The following is an 18,867-nucleotide window of genomic DNA, read 5'->3' as shown; positions in this document are numbered from 1 at the left end:
ATTCTGGAATCATCATTGTCCATATACTACGGGGACATGCATATTCTAGAATACCCGATGCGTTAGAATCGGGCCACAATCTAGTCTATATATATAATTGTCTAAGGGTTTTTCCGTCTGTCTGTCTGTCCTGGAAATCCCGCGTCTCTGATTGGTCGAGGCCGCCAGGCACAGCGACAATGATGTCATAAAGGACGTAGACATCCTGGCGGCCTCGACCAATCAGCAACGGGCACAGCGACGATGATGTCATAATGGTTGCCATGGCGACGATGATGTCATAAAGGTTGCCTCGACCAATCAGCGACGGGCACAGCGACGATGATGTCATAATGGTTGCCATGGCGACGATGATGTCATAAAGGTTGCCTCGACCAATCAGCGACGGGCACAGCGACGATGATGTCATAAAGGACGTAGAAATCCCGCGTTTCTGATTCAGCTACGGGCACAGTATCGACGTAGATGTCATAATGGTTGCCATGGTTACCAGGCCTCGACCAATCAGCGACGGGCACAGCGAGGATGATGTCATAAAGGACGTAGAAATCCCGCGTTTCTGATTCAGCGACGGGCACAGTATCGACGTAGATGTCATAATGGTTGCCATGGCGACGATGATGTCATAAAGGTTGCCTTGACCAATCAGCGACGGGCACAGTCTGCTGCGAATTCTGGAATCATCATTGTCCATATACTACGGGGACATGCATGTTCTAGAATACCCGATGCGTTAGAATCGGGCCACAATCTAGTCTATAATATAACGCTGGGAGCGTCACTCTGTCCGAAGCCTTTATAGACTGCGCAAGCGCCGGCGCAGTCTGGGCCTCACAGAGTGACGCTCCCAGGAGATCGCGGTATGCGTAAACACTGAACGCACACCGCGATCTCCACCGGAGAGTCAGGGACCGCCAGGAGGGTATATTCACCTGTCCCCCGTTCCAGCGCTGCGTGCGGCTCCGTCTCCCGGGTCCTCTGCTGTGACGTTCCCAGTTCAGAGGGCGCGATGACGCGCTTAATGCGCGCCGGCGCCGCCCTCTGACTGAACAGTCACAGCCAGAGGAGCCGGAAGATGGCACGCAGCACTGGAACGGGACAGACAGGTGAGTATAGCAAGTGCTGGGGGCCTGAGCTAGCGGTGACTGCGGCACCTGACCCCCACAGCGCGCCGGTGTCCCCACCTGCTCAGGCCCCCAGCACTCGGCGCCCTAGGTGAGTATGGTATTTTTTTCTTTTATGTATGGCAGCAGCATACGGGGCATATATAATGGAGCATCTTATGGGGGGCATATAATACAATGGTGGCGCAGGATGGGAGCAGCACATGACAGAACGGGGGCGCAGGATGGCAGCAGCACATGACAGAATGGGCGCAGGATGGCAGCAGCACATGACAGAACGGGCGCAGGATGGCAGCAGCACATGACAGAACGGGTGCAGGATGGTAGCAGCACATGACAGAACGGGGGCGCAGGATGGCAGCAGCTCATGACAGAATGGGGGCGCAAGATGGGAGCAGCACATGACAGAACAAGGGCGCAGGATGGGAGCAGCACATGACAGAATGGGGGCGCAAGATGGGAGCAGCACATGACAGAACGGGGGCACAGGATGGCAGCAGCACATGACAGAACAGGGGCGCAGGATGGGAGCAGCACATGAAAGAACGGGGGCACAGGATGGGAGCAGCACATGACAGAACGGGGGAGCAGGATGGGAGCAGCACATGACAGAACGGGCGCACGATGGCAGCAGCACATGACAAAACGGGCACAGGATGGGAGCAGCACATGACAGAACGGGGGCGCAGGATGGGAGCAGCACATGACAGAACAGGGGCGCAGGATGGCAGCAGCTCATGACAGAATGGGGGCGCAAGATGGGAGCAGCACATGACAGAACAAGGGCGCAGGATGGGAGCAGCACATGACAGAATGGGGGCGCAAGATGGGAGCAGCACATGACAGAACGGGGGCACAGGATGGCAGCAGCACATGACAGAACAGGGGCGCAGGATGGGAGCAGCACATGAAAGAACGGGGGCACAGGATGGGAGCAGCACATGACAGAACGGGGGAGCAGGATGGGAGCAGCACATGACAGAACGGGCGCACGATGGCAGCAGCACATGACAAAACGGGCACAGGATGGGAGCAGTACATGACAGAACGGGGGCGCAGGATGGGAGCAGCACATGACAGAATGGGGGCGCAAGATGGGAGCAGCACATGACAGAACGGGGGCACAGGATGGCAGCAGCACATGAGAGAACAGGGGCGCAGGATGGGAGCAGCACATGAAAGATCGGGGGCACAGGATGGGAGCAGCACATGACAGAACGGGGGCGCAGGATGGGAACAGCACATGACAGAACAGGCGCACGATGGCAGCAGCACATGACAAAACGGGCGCAGGATGGGAGCAGCACATGGCAGAACGGGGGTGCAGGATGGCAGCAGCACATGACAGAACGGGCGCAGGATGGGAGCAGCACATGACAGAACGGGGGCGCAGTGTGGGAGCAGCACATGACAGAACGGGGGCGCAGGATGGGAGCAGCACATGACAGAACGGGGGCACAGGATGGGAGCAGCACATGACAGAACGGGGGAGCAGGATGGGAGCAGCACATGACAGAACGGGCGCACGATGGCAGCAGCACATGACAAAACGGGCACAGGATGGGAGCAGCACATGACAGAACGGGGGCGCAGGATGGGAGCAGCACATGACAGAACGGGGGCGCAGGATGGCAGCAGCTCATGACAGAATGGGGGCGCAAGATGGGAGCAGCACATGACAGAACAAGGGCGCAGGATGGGAGCAGCACATGACAGAATGGGGGCGCAAGATGGGAGCAGCACATGACAGAACGGGGGCACAGGATGGCAGCAGCACATGACAGAACAGGGGCGCAGGATGGGAGCAGCACATGAAAGAACGGGGGCACAGGATGGGAGCAGCACATGACAGAACGGGGGCACAGGATGGCAGCAGCACATGAGAGAACAGGGGCGCAGGATGGGAGCAGCACATGAAAGATCGGGGGCACAGGATGGGAGCAGCACATGACAGAACGGGGGCGCAGGATGGGAACAGCACATGACAGAACAGGCGCACGATGGCAGCAGCACATGACAAAACGGGCGCAGGATGGGAGCAGCACATGGCAGAACGGGGGTGCAGGATGGCAGCAGCACATGACAGAACGGGCGCAGGATGGGAGCAGCACATGACAGAACGGGGGCGCAGGATGGGAGCAGCACATGACAGAACGGGGGCGCAGGATGGGAGCAGCACATGACAGAACGGGGGCACAGGATGGGAGCAGCACATGACAGAACGGGGGAGCAGGATGGGAGCAGCACATGACAGAACGGGCGCACGATGGCAGCAGCACATGACAAAACAGGCACAGGATGGGAGCAGCATATGACAGAACGGGGGCGCAGGATGGGAGCAGCACATGACAGAACGGGGGCGCAGGATGGCAGCAGCTCATGACAGAATGGGGGCGCAAGATGGGAGCAGCACATGACAGAACAAGGGCGCAGGATGGGAGCAGCACATGACAGAATGGGGGCGCAAGATGGGAGCAGCACATGACAGAACGGGGGCACAGGATGGCAGCAGCACATGACAGAACAGGGGCGCAGGATGGGAGCAGCACATGAAAGAACGGGGGCACAGGATGGGAGCAGCACATGACAGAACGGGGGAGCAGGATGGGAGCAGCACATGACAGAACGGGCGCACGATGGCAGCAGCACATGACAAAACGGGCACAGGATGGGAGCAGCACATGACAGAACGGGGGCGCAGGATGGGAGCAGCACATGACAGAATGGGGGCGCAAGATGGGAGCAGCACATGACAGAACGGGGGCACAGGATGGCAGCAGCACATGAGAGAACAGGGGCGCAGGATGGGAGCAGCACATGAAAGATCGGGGGCACAGGATGGGAGCAGCACATGACAGAACGGGGGCGCAGGATGGGAACAGCACATGACAGAACAGGCACACGATGGCAGCAGCACATGACAAAACGGGCGCAGGATGGGAGCAGCACATGGCAGAACGGGGGTGCAGGATGGCAGCAGCACATGACAGAACGGGCGCAGGATGGGAGCAGCACATGACAGAACGGGGGCGCAGGATGGGAGCAGCACATGACAGAACGGGGGCGCAGGATGGCAGCAGCTCATGACAGAATGGGGGCGCAAGATGGGAGCAGCACATGACAGAACAAGGGCGCAGGATGGGAGCAGCACATGACAGAATGGGGGCGCAAGATGGGAGCAGCACATGACAGAACGGGGGCACAGGATGGCAGCAGCACATGACAGAACGGGGGAGCAGGATGGGAGCAGCACATGACAGAACGGGCGCACGATGGCAGCAGCACATGACAAAACGGGCACAGGATGGGAGCAGCACATGACAGAACGGGGGCGCAGGATGGGAGCAGCACATGACAGAATGGGGGCGCAAGATGGGAGCAGCACATGACAGAACGTGGGCACAGGATGGCAGCAGCACATGAGAGAACAGGGGCGCAGGATGGGAGCAGCACATGAAAGATCGGGGGCACAGGATGGGAGCAGCACATGACAGAACGGGGGCGCAGGATGGGAACAGCACATGACAGAACAGGCGCACGATGGCAGCAGCACATGACAAAACGGGCGCAGGATGGGAGCAGCACATGGCAGAACGGGGGTGCAGGATGGCAGCAGCACATGACAGAACGGGCACAGGATGGGAGCAGCACATGACAGAACGGGGGCGCAGGATGGGAGCAGCACATGACAGAACGGGGGCGCAGGATGGGAGCAGCACATGACAGAACGGGGGCGCAGGATGGCAGCAGCACATGACAGAACGGGCGCAGGATGGGAGCAGCACATGACAGAACAGGGGTGCAGGATGGGAGCAGCACATGAAAGAACGGGGGCACAGGATGGGAGCAGCACATGACAGAACGGGGGCACAGGATGGGAGCAGCACATGACAGGATGGGAGCAGCAAATGACAGAATGGAGGCGCAGGATGGGTGCAGTACATGTCAGAATGGAGGCGCAGGATGGGTGCAGCACATGTCACAATGGGGGCGCAGGATGGGAGCAGCACATGACAGAATGGGGGCGCAGGATGGGTGCAACACATGACAGAATGGGGGCGCAAGATGGGAGCAGAACATGTCAGAATGGAGGCGCAGGATGGGTGCAGAACATGTCAGAATGGGGGCGCAAGATGGGAGCAGCACATGTCACAATGGGGGCGCAGGATGGAAGCAGCACATGACAGAATGGGGCGCAGGATGGGTGCAACACATGACAGAATGGGGGCGCAAGATGGGTGCAACACATGGCAGAATGAGGGCGCAGGATGGGTGCAGCACATGACAGGATGGGGACGCAGGATGGAGCAGCACATGTCAGAATGGGGGTGCAGGATGGGAGCAGCACATGTCAGAATGGGGGTGCAGGATGGGTGCAGCACATGTCAGGATGGGGACGCAGGATGGAGCAGCTCATGACAGGATGGGGACGCAGGATGGAGCAGCACATACCAGGATGGAGACCATATACCAATATAGATGCTAGCCACCCGGGCGTAGAACGGGTTCAATAGCTACAGTCATGGCCAAAAGTATTGACAACTGCGACCAACCGCTTCCAGTAACCATCAATGAGTTTCTTACAATGCTCTGCTGGAATTTTAGACCATTCTTCTTTGGCAAACTGCTCCAGGTCCCTGATATTTGAAGGGTGCCTTCTCCAAACTGCCATTTTTAGATCTCTCCACAGGTGTTCTATGGGATTCAGGTCTGGACTCATTACTGGCCAACTTAGAAGTCTCCAATGCTTTCTCTCAAACCATTTTCTAGTGCTTTTTGAAGTTTTTTTTGGGTCATTGTCCTGCTGGAAGACCCATGAACTCTGAGGGAGACCCAGCTTTCTCACACTGGGCCCTACATTATGCTGTAAAATGTGTTGGTAGTCTTCAGACTTCATAATGCCATGCACACGGTCAAGCAGTCCAGTGCCAGAGGCAGCAAAGCAACCCCAAAACATCAGGGAACCTCCGCCATGTTTGACTGTAGGGACCGTGTTCTTTTCTTTGAATGCCTCTTTTTTTCTCCTGTAAACTCTATGTTGATGCCTTTGCCCAAAAAGCTCTACTTTTGCCTCATCTGACCAGAGAACATTCTTCCAAAACGCTTTAGGCTTTTTAAAGTAAGTTTTGGCAAACTCCAGCCTGGCTTTTTTATGTCTCGGGGTAAGAAGTGTGGGGTCTTCCTGGGTCTCCTACCATACAGTCCCTTTTCATTCAGATAGTACGGGTTGAACACAGTCCCTACAGTCAAAAATGGCGGAGGTTCCCTGATGTTTTGGGGCTGCTTTGCTGCCTCTGGCACTGGACTGCTTGACCGTGTGCATGGCTTATGAAGTCTGAAGACTACCAACAAATTTTGCAGCATAATGTAGGGCCCAGTGTGAAAAAGCTGGGTCTCCCTCAGAGTTCATGGGTCTTCCAGCAGGACAATGACCCAAAACACACTTCAAAAAGCACTAAAAAATGGTTTGAGAGAAAGCACTGGAGACTTCTAAGGTGGCCAGCAATGAGTCCAGACCTGAATCCCATAGGTCACCTGTGGAGAGATCTAAAAATGGCAGTTTGGAGAAGGCACCCTTCAAATATCAGGGACCTGGAGCAGTTTGCCAAAGAAGAATGGTCTAAAATTCCAGCAGAGCATTGTAAGAAACTCATTGATGGTTACCGGAAGTGGTTGGTCGCAGTTATTTTGGCTAAAGGTTGTGCAACCAAGTATTAGGCTGAGGGTGCCAATACTTTTGTCTGGCCCATTTTTGGAGTTTTGTGTGAAATGATCAATGTTTTGCTTTTTGCTTCATTCTCTTTTGTGTTTTTTCATTTAAGACAAATTAAATGAAGATAATAATACCAAAGAATTTGTGTTTGCAATCATTTTCAGGAAGAAACTGAGTATTATCTGACAGAATTGCAGGGGTGTCAATACTTTTGGCCATGACTGTAGTAAGTATATATGAGGCTGATAGTTCAGGTCAGAAGACCGCCAAATGGAATGGGTATTGTGGCCCAAATATGGACCGTAAAAACCAGTTGTGTGAATGCACTCTTATCCTGATGATGAATACAAATTCTAGGATACACAAATGGTTTATTGCCACCTCTTCTCCACACCACCCAGGAATCCGTTTGGCAGCACAATTGGGCTTCCTAACTTCATTCGACTACCCACCAGTAAAATAAAGCAATACTTAAGTGTATAGCCCTTTTTCCACAATTTAAAAATAACATAATGAGCTTGCACAAAGTGGCAAAAGATTGCCCAGTTTCTGCCAAATATACTATAATACTTAAGACACATTAAGATGTCCATGCAAATTAGTCTGAGATCAGATCACCGTGCACGGACTGGGGGTCTCCCGACCTGAGCATGACAGCTTCATAGAAATATATGAGCTGTCAGGCTTGGGTCGGTAGATCCATGGCCACTCCGTGCATTGCAGAACGATTTCAGAAGAATTTGCACTGACATCTGAATGCACCCTTAAAGGAGCCTATCATTTTCCATAAACGTTTAGATATGAGTTTAATCTGCAGATTAATAGAGTTACAATGATGTCCAGTCACTGTACTGAACGTGGGGCTACTGACAGAAAATTAACTTTATTCCTCCCAAGAGCCTCAGGCTTTCAGTCGTAGAGGTGCATCTACAGTCACCGCTCAGTACACCGCAAGAGGCTGATGTAACCACGACCTGGCACTAACTGACAGCCAGCTCAGCAGTACATCAGAAGCCGGTGGTCAGTCGCTGTCGGAATGTGGTTAGAGCCGCCACTCACTATGTACTGAACAGTAACTGAAGCTGCACCTCTATGACTGAAAGCTGGTGGCTGCCGTTAGGAATTAAGTTTATTTCCTCACAGCAATCATTTTTTCAGTGCAGCAGCCGCACAGCTATAGAACAACCTGTAGATTAACCACATCTCTGAAGGTTAATTGTGCTTTTTCACATCACAAATTCCCTTTAAGGCTGGGATCACACATGCGAGAAACACGTCCGTGTCTCGCATGTGAAATCCAAGCTGTGGCGCCGGCACTTCGGAGCAGAGCGTGCAGCTCCATGTGTTGCTATGCGGCCGCACGCTCCACTCTGGAGTGCCGGCGCCAGAGCTTGGATTTCACATGCGAGACACGGACGTGTTTCTCGCATGTGTGATCCCGGCCTAAGGGGCATTTACACTGCAAGATAATTGTGAATGAGTGTTGTTAAAAATGATCTTTTATACAGCATAAATGAACATCATTCTTGACTGTGCAAAGATTGCTCAGTACACGTTGTTTACTTTGGTCTAACTGTAGAAACAGGCATTCAAACACCCTCCGATTGGCTGTCGTATCATGTCACTGGTCAGTCTTTGTAAACGGACCTTTATATTCCTAAAAAACACAACAGTTTACATTTCTGGAAGCAAGAAATAGTCTGTTGCCCATTGGTAAAGTCATTCACATACATTTATCATACAAAATCATTTAGGCAGCTCTACACCGCCTTTTAGAGTGGCTCTGCTGAATTACAATTACAATTCCTACCAACTGTAAAAAAAAAAAAAATTAAACACTTTGTGGGTATAGCAACTTAAATACGTTGTTGTAGAGAAACAGTGGTCAGTGGGTGCCTTGGTTCACTAGCCGAAACCAAACAGACCAGGGACTGGATCATACCACCGAACACCTGCTCTCCTTTCCCCGTGGGCGTAACACTACTATGACAAAACAGGGTGAGGGTAAAAAAGTGTGGCAATAATTTATTGAACCACAAAACAGGCAAATAATAGGTAGAACAGTCCCAGCACATTACCCAAGATGGTGCACAATAACAGAGTCTCACCCTTCCGCTGACTCGCCAGGATAAGAGTAGCTGTGACTTCAGAGCTTCCAGGGCCGACTATTCCACCTGTGGCACGCACACAGAGAGGAGGTAATGACAAGCGTAATATTATAGTATATTACCTTTTTATAGTTAACAAACATCCTTCAAGTCAGGATTCACAGGTAAAGGGGAAGAATGGTGATGAGACCAACTCGCATTGTTTGATAATGCATTCTGGTTGCATAGATTTCCTCTTCTTTTTTTGCAAGTCAACAATCTTGCTGGCTTGGACAATGCGTAATCAGCAAATCAGCAAACATCACTAGTCATGCAGGATAACAGCACAATATGTTACATCAAATGTCAACTTACAAGTCAATATTACAGGCTTATACGAACAAAAGTCTGTTTTCTTGACCAACTAGAAAGAAACACAAATTCAAAAGTCAACATATAACACATCTATTCCTCCTGGCTTGCAAAAAATAGACGTCTGGTTTATTAAGATAATATGGTGTGTCATCACGGTTGTGCTATAACCATTTCAATGGACAGGTCAGCAAGCCCAGAGGAATACAAGCAAAATCTGAATACAGTTCTCTCGCACATACAGTCATGACCAAAAGTGTTGACACCCTCCAGTATTATGGGCCCCATGTCATGCTCCTCCATACAGTATTATGGGCCCCATGCAACGCTCCTCCACACAGTATTATGGGCCCAATGTAATGCTCCTCCATACAGTATTATCAGCCACATGTTATGCTCCTCCATACAGTATTATGGATCCCATATAATGCTCCTCCATACAGTATTATGGGCCCCATGCTTCTCCATACAGTATTATGGGCCTCATGTAATGCTTCTCCATACAGTATTATGGGCCCCATGTAATGCTTCTCCATACAGTATTATGGACCCCATGCTTCTTCATACAGTATTATGGACCTCATGTAATGCTTCTCCATACAGTATTATGGGCCCCATGTAATGCTTCTCCATACAGTATTATGGGCCCCATGTAGTGCTCCTCCATACAGTATTTTGAGCCACATGTAATGCTCCTCCATACAATATTATGGGCCCCATATAATGCTCCTCTGTACAGTATTATGAACCACATAATGCTCCTCCACACAATATTATGTGCCCCATGTAATTCTCCTCCATACAGTATTATGGGCCCCATCTAATGCTACTCCATACAGTATTATGGTCCCCAAAAATGCTCCTCCATACAGTATTATGGGCCCAATGCTCATCCATACAGTATTATGGGCCCCATATAATGCTCCTCCATACAGTATTATGGGCCCCATGCTTCAATATACAGTATTATGGGACCCGCGTAATGCTCCTCCATACAATATAATGGGCCCCATGCTCCTCCATACAATATAACGGGCCCCATGATCCTCCATACAGTATTATGGCCCCATATAATGCTCCTCCATACAGTATTATGGGCCCCATGTAATGCTTCTCCATACAGTATTATGGGCCCCATGCTCCTCCATACAGTATTATGGGCCCCATATAATGCTCCTCCATACAGTATTATGGGCCCCATGTAATTCTCCTCCATACAGTATTATCGGCCCCATGTAATGCTCCTCCATACAGTATTATGGGCCCCCTGCTCCTCCATACAGTACTATGGGCCCCATGCTCCTCCATACTGTATTATGGGCCCCATATAATGCTCCTCCATACAGTATTATGGGCCCCATGTAATGCTCCTCCATACAGTATTATGAGCCACATTTAATGCTCCTCCATACAGTATTATGAGCAACATGTAATGCTTCTCCATAAAGTATTATGGGCCACATGTAATGCTCCTCCATACAGTATTATGGGCTCCATATAAAGCTCCTACATACAGTATTACAGGCCCCTAAAAAATGCTCCTCCATACAGTATTATGGGCCCCATATAATGCTCCTCCATACAGTATTATGGGCCCCATATAATGCTCCTCCATACAGTATTATGGGCCCCATGCTCCTCCATACAACATTATGGGCCCCATGTAATGCTCCTCCATACAGTATTATGAGCCACATGTAATGCTCCTCCATATAGTATTATGGGCCCCATATAATGCTCCTCCATACAGTATTATGGGCCCCATGCTTCTCTATACAGTATTATGGGCCCCATGTAGTGCTCCTCCATAAAGTATTATGGGCCCCATATATTGCTAGTCCATACAGTATTATGGGCCCCATATCATGCTCCTCCATACATTATTATGGGCCCCATATAGTGCTCTTTCATACAGTATAATGGGCCCCTGCACCTCCATATAGTATTATTGGCTCCATGTAATGCTCCTCCATACACTCCATACAGTATTATGGGCCCCATTTAATGCTCCTCCATACAATATTATAGGCCCCATATAATGCTCCTCCGTACAGTATCATGAGCCACATAGTGCTCCTCCATACAGTATTATGGGCCCTATGCTCCTCCATGCAATATTATGGGCCCCACGTAATTCTCCTCCATGCAGTATTATGGGCCCCATATAATGTTAGTCCATACAGTATTATGGGCCTCATTTCATGCTCCTCCATGCGGTATTATGGGCCCCATATAATGCTCCTCCATACAGTATTATGGGCCCCATGTAATGCTACTCCATACAGTATTATGTTCCCCTTAAAATGCTCCTCCATACAGCATTATGGGCCCCATATAATGCTCCTCCGTACAGTATTATGGGCCCCATGCTCCTCTATACAGTATTATGGGCCCCATATAATGCTCCTCCATACAGTATAATGGGCCCCATGCTGTTCCATACAGTATAATGGGCCCCATGCTCCTCTATACAGTATTATGGGCCCCATGTAATGCTCCTCCATATAGTATTATGAGCCACATGTAATGCTCCTCCATACAGTATTATGAGCCACATGTAATGCTTCTCCATACAGTATTATGGGCCCCATGTAATGCTCCTCCATACAGTATTATGGGCCCTATATAATGCTAGTCCATACAGTATTATGGGTCCCATGCTCCTCCATGCAGTATTATGGGCCCCATATAATGCTCCTCCATACAGTATTATGGGCACCATGTAATGCTCCTCTATATAGTATAATGGGCCCCATGCTCCTCCATACAGTATAATAGGTCCCATGCTCCTCAATACAGTATTATGGGCCCCATGTAATGTTCCTCCATACAGTATTTTGAGCCACATGTAATGCTCCTCCATACAGTATTATGAGCCACATGTAATGCTTCTCCATACAGTATTATGGGCCCCATGTAATGCTCCTCCATACAGTATTATGGGCCCCATGTAATGCTCCTCCCTACAGTATTATGGGTCCCATATAATGCTAGTCCATATAGTATTATGAGCACCCTGCTCCTCCATACAGTATTATGGGCCCCATATATTGCTCCTCCACACAGTATTATGGGCCCCATATAATGCTCTTCCATACAATATTATGGGCCCAATGTAATGCTTCTCCATACAGTATTATGGGCCCCATGTAATGCTCCTCTACACAGTATTATGGGCCCTAAGTAATGCTCCTCCATACAGTATTATGGGCTCCATATAATGCTCCTCCATACAGTATTATGGGCTCCATATAATGCTCCACCATACAGTATTATGGGCCCCATATAATGCTCCTCCATACAGTATTATGAGCCTCATATCATGCTCCTCCATACAGTATAATTGGTCCCATGCACCTCTATATAGTATTATGGGCCCCATATAATGCTCCTCCATACAGTATTATGGGTCTCATATAATGCTCCTTACAGTATTATGAGCCCCATATAATACTCCTCCATACAGTATTATGAGCCACATATAATGCTCCTCCATACAGTATTATGGGCCCCATATAATGCTCCTCCATACAGTATTATGGGACCCATGCTCCTCCATACAACATTATGGGCCCCATGTAATGCCCCAGACACCCGTGGTAAGTCCCCTCGAACAGAGACAGTGTAGGAAGCCTGGAGGACACGGGTGCTACCTCCAGTTAGACCCCGAACACGTGGCAGCTGTCCCAGCGGGACAATCGGACAAGCAGGGTTAGCGGGAGACGTGGAGCTAACCAGGTGATACCGTGTGTACGGGTAGAAGCTGGTTCCAATGGAACTGACGTTGTCCGGAGACGATGTTGGTGGATTGGCGGGACGAGACGGGATAGCGTAGATAGAACAGTCGTCGTCCAGGATCGCCGGGTAACTGGTAGCTGAAGATCTGTGGAAACAGACAGTAAAAGCGGAGAACAAGCGAAAGCACTTCAGAAACAGGAGCACATGCAGACAGAAACCGGAAGTAAGCAACAATGGATACTTGTTGCTCCGGCGCCCCCCCTATGGTGGAGGAGCTAGAAATAGCAAAGGATAACACGCCATTGGCTAGAAGCATATTTTAAAAAATGCGCGCTGTCTCTTTAAGAGACTGGGAACGAGCGCGTGCCCTAAACACTCTGCCTGAGAATCTGCTGGAAGCACGCCAGGAAGCAGGAGAGGGAGGAGGAGGGGAAACTGCATCGTGACAGATTGGAGCCAGCACAGAGCGGGATTCCTGACCCCGCAAAGGTACAGAGACCGGACCGGGTGTAACAAATATTTTGGGCCCCATGCTCCTCCACAGTATTATGAGCTCCATATAATGCTCCTCCATGCAGTATTATGGGCCCCATATAATGCTCCTCCGTACAGTATTATGGGCCCAATATAGTGCTCCTCCATACAGTATTATGGGCCTCATATCATGCTCCTCCATACAGTATTATGGGCCCCATATCATGCTCCTCCATACAGTATTATGGGCCCCATACAGGTACGGACTGAGATTGAAATTTAGTCCTGGCATTTGAAATCACACAGGCCCATGTTATCCCTGTCCTCAAGTACCAGATGGGGATATATTACCCTGGATGGATGAAAGGAAGATTTAGTACAAGACCAATATTACTGCTGCTGGGGTAAGTGATAGAATTAGCGACTTTGTGTTCTGTCACAACTCTTAACAGTATGGGTGTCTTGAGAACACCGATTCTGTTAACAACACTGCGGATAAGACAGCCCACGACCAGACAGGCCCTTCTGGCATTTGCCAGAATTGCCAGATGGCCTGTCCGGCCCCATATAATGCAACTCCATATAGTATTATGAGCCCCATATACTGCTCCTGCATACAGTATTATGAGCCACATATAATGCTCCTCCATACAGTATTATGGGCCCCATATAATGCTCCTCCATACAGTATTATGGGCCTCATGCTCCTCCATACAGTATTATGGGCCCCATGCTCCTCCATACCGTATTATGGGCCTCATGCTCCTCCATACCGTATTATGGGCCCCATGTAATGCTCCTCCATGCAGCACGTCATGGGCCCCATGTAATGCTGCATACATAAAAAAAAAATCAAGTACTCACCTCTCCTGTTCCTGCCACAGGTCCGGTACACTCAGCGTCTCTCCCGACTCTGCAGTGCTCAGGACAGAGGCTGTGTGCGCAGTGAGGACGCCAGCGTGCCCTGTATGCTGAGACAGCGCAGAGTCAGAGGGCACTGAATACAGTGCAGCTGCCATGAATGAGGAGAGGTGAGTATTGTAGGGGGCCCGTGCCAGCGCTGGCATCGGGTCTCCCACCCCACAGATCCCATACTGTGCATCCCACCCCCATTCGCCCAGGGCTCCCATTCATTTCCTGAACCAGAGTAAGTGCTTCTTACTGTGATTACCCCTGGACCGTCGGCAAACTCTTATCCATTGTGTCCACACATGGCACCCTCCACATCCCGTGATTCCTGGAAGCTGAAGGCAAATAGTGTGGCACCGCCTCCCCAGCGATTCTTCAGCAAGATGGAATGGATCTGCCAGTACCGATGGAATAATCTCTCCAGCTCATTCTCCAGCTTGAGGCTCCGGGTCCCAATGCGACCAACAACTCCGGGATTCAGGCTGCTGGAGACTGGTATTTGATCCCAAACTGCCACTGTATTCTTGATTTGGTAGTCAGTTCAATTCCTCTTGGTCAAACTCATCATCTAACACAATGTTCTCGTCATCCTAAAGGACCAATTCCTGGATCAACCCAACAAAGAGTGTCAATAGCCCTGTCGAAGATGGCACAACTCCTGTAGTTGCCATTTCCTTTTGAGGCTGTATATCCACTGTTCCTCTTCTCAAGGCCGAGCTGGTTGGGTTGGAAATGGTGGTGTCTGAGACCTGCTATGTGTGCCTCACCTATGGTCAGTCTATCTGCCTCACTGGTTGTGCAGCCCTTGATGATGTCTATGAACACCTGTCTCCTGCTGCTTCCCCGGATCCACTGGGCTGAGTAGTATCCCACCGCTACCACCAAGTGTGGAGACACAAGGCTTAGTGGGTGTTTTCATCCGCTGGCCTGGTTGACTTTAGAAAAAACGCATGGACCAGAGCTCATCCCACTCAGTTGCCCATACTTCATCACTGTGGACATAATTCTACTCAGACAACACAGGGTTAGTGTAACATACTACAGTAACAATTTATTGGATCATTAACAGTCAAGTAGACATAGTACAGTCCCAGCAAGTACACAAGGTAGTGGATCTCTGGGAATTAGAACATTGTGACTTCTGGGTTTCCAGGGCCAACAACCCAACCAGAAGCACCTCGCTTTTGGAGGGCACCAACAGAGAGAAGGTAGCGGCAAGCTTAGGAAACTGACAGAGTCCATTGAGGTATGTGGCCAGGTGACCTGATTGTGGTTACCTCGGTTCTCCAAACATCTCCATGGGTTCCAAGACTCAATTCTGTATTCCTCCGGATGGAGCCATGGTGCCTTGACTACTGTCATGTAGAGTCTGTGTTTGGACACAGAGGCAGATCCCCCTTTTATAGTTCACAGCTCCTACTCAGACATTTTTCCACAGGATTGGAGGAAGGCAGGAGGCGGTCATCTCATTGTTTGAGTGTTCAATTAACATTAATTATTTTTTCCTTCTATATTGCAGAACAACAAGCTTCTTGGACTGATACGATGGGTAATTAACATATTAACAAACATTGATTGTTCAACTAACCTGCACCTTTTTTCCCCAAGGATAGCAGAAAAATAAGCTGCAGGGATGTATACAATAGGCAGCCAACAAGCATTCATCAAATCAACAAACATCAGTTCAAGAGTCAACTTTCAGGCTCATATGAACAATAGCTTATGTGTCTTGACCTACTGAAAAATACGCCATGCGGACAATTTGTTAAGAATAAATACTGTGTTGTCATGCTGTAAAAAAAGAAAAGATAATTGGGAAGTGATTTCACCATTTTTATTATATCCACATGGGATATAGGCAAATAAGCAGCAAAATAAGTCAGTCTGATAGTGCATGGACCCCACACATTCAGCAACCTGGCTCTCTGCCTCCTGAACCACTGGATTCTGATTCCTTTAGATTTTTCTGAAAGACGTTGTCCACTTTTTGGATAACCCACCTTCTCAATCCCCATGTTTGAGACCGATAAAATAAAAATGCTTATATTCACCCCCATGTCCGCGCTGTTCTGATGGTGTCAGCATTTGCATTCCAAGGGCTCAGGTGCGGTTGTTAAGACATGTGGGCCCTGCCCCTAAATGTCACCAGCGTCAGTCTCTGCCTTAAGACATATTAGTAATCAAGAAGAAGCGAGTGGCCAGCTGCAGGTCTCATTTCCTCTTGATTACGTAAATGTCCGAAGTAGGTGACAATGACGCCAGCGGTGATTGGGCGCAGTGCTCACATGTCATAACCGCACAAGTCCCAGGAATGCAAGTGCAGACATCACTGAATTGGCGCAGGCATGGGTGGTGAGTGCAAGGGTTCACTCACACTAGCGTATAAAAAAGATCGGTCCAGGAGAGTAGGACGATTTTTTTTCTCCCTGGTCATCCATGTGCTGTCAGTGTGCAAACCATTTTTTTTACTCGGCAGGTATTAATCATTGAATGGAACAATTACAGTTTCCCATCTTAAAGAATTGCAATGTATCAGTAACCAAGAAGTATCGTTTCTCGTTGCGGAGAGTGACATGTTAAGCATGCCGTGATGAGGAGACTTAAAACCGCAATGCTCAATGTATCAGTAAAAATCAAATGCCATACTGATGGACTGTATGTCATCCGTTTTTTTTCTCACACCCATCAGATTTCGAATACACAGATGAGCAACATTGATCAGAGTGCAGTCCAATTTTTTAGTGGATTGCGGTTGACCTAGTAGTGGACAATCCCATTATCTAATTAAAATAAGATTCTGATACACTATTTTATACAAGGGAAACTGTAGCCTGAAGATTTACTTCTGATGAAGAGTTTTCTAGGCAGGCCCTGTGATCTGTGCAGAGATCATTATGCAGAGAGGTTGAGTTGTGATTATGCTGAATGATGTTTTCCTTTGTTATCTATAGGTGATCTCACAATTTTAATCCTGCGATAATGAAATGACTGATGAAAAGTAGTTTCTACAGATCAGTAAGTGTGAGGCAGAACGTTCTGCAGTAAGTTCATTCACTAATCCATCACTGCTTTCCCTCTGCGACCCCAAATTACCCTAGGACTGTTTCTATTTCACCGTAAACTCTGCACTTGCAAGATATATTAAAAATATAACTTTAATTAGTAATTGAAAAACAGAAAATAGAAATTAGAACCATACCCAAATAACTTAGCCCAGGATAATAATACCAGGGGGACCATGTCTCGCCCTGCTGAATCACTGCCTTGACACAGAGGTCTGTACTCTAAAGGACTGAGCAAAATGTGCCCTCGTTCACTGACAGCTATCCCTCTTGGCCACAATTCTTGGGGTAAAAATCAACAAACTCATACTAAATACCAAATAACACACTAGTATACTAAAAAAGTGCCAAGTCCAAAAAATTAATAATGAGGATACCATCTTTAACTTTAGGGATGCCATCTCCAAAATCAATATATATGAACTGGTCGTGCTGATTTATGTCAAATATAAATCCGAACAAAATTAAGAATGGCAGGGGGCTGTCTCGCCATAATGAGGTACTACCACAATCCTGCCTTGCAGGAGAGGTCAGCATCCTACCACCTTGTGCAAATGGCGCCCCCACTCTCCGACGACTGACCCCCTGGCCCTTCTAAGTCCTCATATTCAGAAAGGACAAATGGAGTCAATGATACACCTATAATATGCTACCCAATGTCAAACCAATGTACCAACAGATAATGTGCCAAGTGCTTATTCAAGTAATATTATAGCTGCCAATACCACTTTTAAAAACCTCAGAAAGTGGCAGATACATATACTAATAATGCTGGCAAACACATTGTCTGACAAAAGACCATAGGGAATTAGATTGCAAAAAGATCAAATATAAAGAACGCATATCATAATCTGAAGCTGGTTACCATAATGCTCTTGTCAATATATCGTCATTGTTACCGGAATCAGGCAAAATGATAAATGCATTTCACCATAGAGACTTATTACTTTCATGCTCTTGTTAACATGTTGCTCATACATGATTAATACTCTCTTACCGCGTGACTCTCATATATCATTATCACTATCACATAACTCAACGCGTTTCACCTTTAACTAACAAGTTCGTCAGGAGTGTTAAATAAGGTAATTTGACATCAATATTTTACTTAGCTGAAGATTGTCCTCAAAATCAGATGATTTGTTTGATAAGTCCGTAACAAAGTCCAGGAAGCACAGGAAGAGTTCCTTCAGATAATGTGTCTAGGACAGTTTCTACTAAAACCAAAAGATGCCTTCAGAAAACAGACATGGCTGCACCATTATTAAAGTCCCTCAAACCAATGAGATAGCTGTCGGCCAACAGCCAGCTCTACTGACTCACCCATACACACGAACATTCGGCTTGGCTGAACATTTGTTTTCTAGACGGCTGCTGCCAGTCTTCTT

This window comes from Ranitomeya imitator, chromosome 3, assembly GCF_032444005.1.
Source record: "Ranitomeya imitator isolate aRanImi1 chromosome 3, aRanImi1.pri, whole genome shotgun sequence".
NCBI lineage: Eukaryota > Metazoa > Chordata > Amphibia > Anura > Dendrobatidae > Ranitomeya > Ranitomeya imitator.
Note: the sequence above shows the minus strand (reverse complement) of the source record.